Raw genomic sequence first — 2,164 nt, 5'->3', positions numbered from 1 at the left:
GAATCCTTGTTAGTTTCTTTTCCTCCGCTTAGTAATATGCTTAAATTCAGCGGGTCGTCTCGCCTGATCTGAGGTCGAAGCTGGGTGTTTTCGGAAGCGGCCGCCGCCGGGGCGGTTGGACCCGGCGGACTGGCCGACGACCTAGGGGCGTCCCACGACCCGCCGAAACTCCGCCGCCCTACTCCCAGGGTGCGAGCGAGACCCCCACGACGGCGTCCGCCGACCGAGGCGGGTGAGAGCCTCCTCGCGCGGGCAGCGGTGGTTTTGAAGCACCGGCAGCCGCGGAGGAGGACACCCGGGTCCTCGGAGCGACGAGGCGCCGCCCTCCCCCGAGGGGAAGACGGAGGCCTCTCCCCGAAAAGGAGAGAGCGGGGAGACGGGACGAGGGGACGGTCTGCGTTTAGGAGGACGGAGGCGGCGAGGGCCTACGACGCTCCAGCCGCGGGGCCCGGAGGCTCCGATCGATAGCAAAGCGACCCTCAGACAGACGTAGCCCCGGGAGGAACCCGGGGCCGCAAAGTGCGTTCGAAGTGTCGATGATCAATGTGTCCTGCAATTCACATTAGTTCTCGCAGCTGGCTGCGTTCTTCATCGACTCACGAGCCGAGTGATCCACCGCTAAGAGTTGTACTCTTGGTTTTTTTGGTTTTTCGAGGCCGACCGACACAAACCGGGGAATTGGGGAAAAAAAAATGAGTGGTGGCGAGACCCGGACGGGCGCCCCCTCCCCCCCGGTCGAGGGATGGGGAGGAGGTCTTTAAACCCACGGCCCCCCCCACCGGGGGGAGACCTAACGGGTACCCGTCGGGGTTGCGACTCTCGCCACTCGTTTTTCACCGAAGGGGGTTCCGGGCCCGCCGGGGCGGACCCGAGGCGTCTGGTTTGTTTCGTTCCTGGGACTTCTGTGAGGCCCGGAGACCTGTAATGATCCTTCCGCAGGTTCACCTACGGAAACCTTGTTACGACTTTTACTATCTCTAGATGGTCAAGTTTGATCGTCTTCTCGACGCTCCGCCAGAACCCAGCGAGGAGCTCCGGCGGGGCCGATACAAGGACCTCACTAAACCACCCAATCGGTAGTAGCGACGGGCGGTGTGTACAAAGGGCAGGGACTTAATCAACGCGAGCTTATGACCCGCGCTTACTGGGAATTCCTCGTTGATGGGAAACAGTTTCAATCCCCAGTCCCGATCACGAGCGGGGTTCAGCGGGTTACCCGCGCCTCTCGGCGCAGGGTAGGCACACGCTGATCCGCCCATTGTGGCGCGCGTGCAGCCCCGGACATCTAAGGGCATCACAGACCTGTTATTGCTCCATCTCGCGTGGCTGAACGCCACTTGTCCCTCTAAGAAGTTGGACGCCGACCGCTCGGGGCCGCGTAACTAGTTAGCATGCCGGAGTCTCGTTCGTTATCGGAATGAACCAGACAAATCGCTCCACCAACTAAGAACGGCCATGCACCACCACCCACAGAATCGAGAAAGAGCTATCAATCTGTCAATCCTTTCCGTGTCCGGGCCGGGTGAGCTTTCCCGTGTTGAGTCAAATTAAGCCGCAGGCTCCACTCCTGGTGGTGCCCTTCCGTCAATTCCTTTAAGTTTCAGCTTTGCAACCATACTCCCCCCGGAACCCAAAGACTCGTGGTTTCCCGCACGCTGCCCGGCGGGTCATGGGAATAACGCCGCCGGATCGCGGGTCGGCATCGTTTACGGTCGGAACTACGACGGTATCTGATCGTCTTCGAACCTCCGACTTTCGTTCTTGATTAATGAAAACATTCTTGGCAAATGCTTTCGCTCTCGTCCGTCTTGCGCCGGTCCAAGAATTTCACCTCTAGCGGCGCAATACGAATGCCCCCGGCCGTCCCTCTCAATCATGGCCCCGGGTTCCAGAAACCCACAAAATAGAACCGGAGTCCTATTCCATTATTCCTAGCTGCGGTATTCAGCGGCGACGGGCGGCCTGCTTTGAACACTCTAATTTTTTCAAAGTAAACGCTTCGGGCCCCGAGGACCGGACACCCAGTTAAGGGCATCCGGGGGGCGCCGTGAGGCAGGGGTCCGGGACAGGCGGTGGCTCGCCTCGCGGCGGACCGCCGGCCCGCTCCCGAGATCCAACTACGAGCTTTTTAACTGCAGCAACTTTAGTATACGCTATTGGAGCT

At 60.2% G+C, this 2,164-nt stretch overlaps 1 non-coding gene and 1 pseudogene across 1 annotated transcript; both read right to left on the bottom strand.

Moving 5' to 3' along the window:
- Window positions 1-473: 473 nt before the first annotated feature.
- On the bottom strand, window positions 474-627 carry LOC148960666 (5.8S ribosomal RNA). Its single transcript, XR_016155042.1, has one exon. It is a non-coding gene; the product is annotated as a 5.8S ribosomal RNA (ribosomal RNA).
- A 295-nt stretch (window positions 628-922) lies between these two features.
- LOC148960665 (18S ribosomal RNA) lies at window positions 923-2,164 on the bottom strand (annotated as a pseudogene; the record flags this gene model as incomplete).

The sequence above is a fragment of the Pimephales promelas genome, unplaced genomic scaffold (assembly GCF_988280905.1).
Source record: "Pimephales promelas unplaced genomic scaffold, fPimPro1.hap1.1 HAP1_SCAFFOLD_191, whole genome shotgun sequence".
Lineage (NCBI taxonomy): Eukaryota > Metazoa > Chordata > Actinopteri > Cypriniformes > Leuciscidae > Pimephales > Pimephales promelas.
This window is presented reverse-complemented; position numbering and strand designations above follow the sequence as displayed.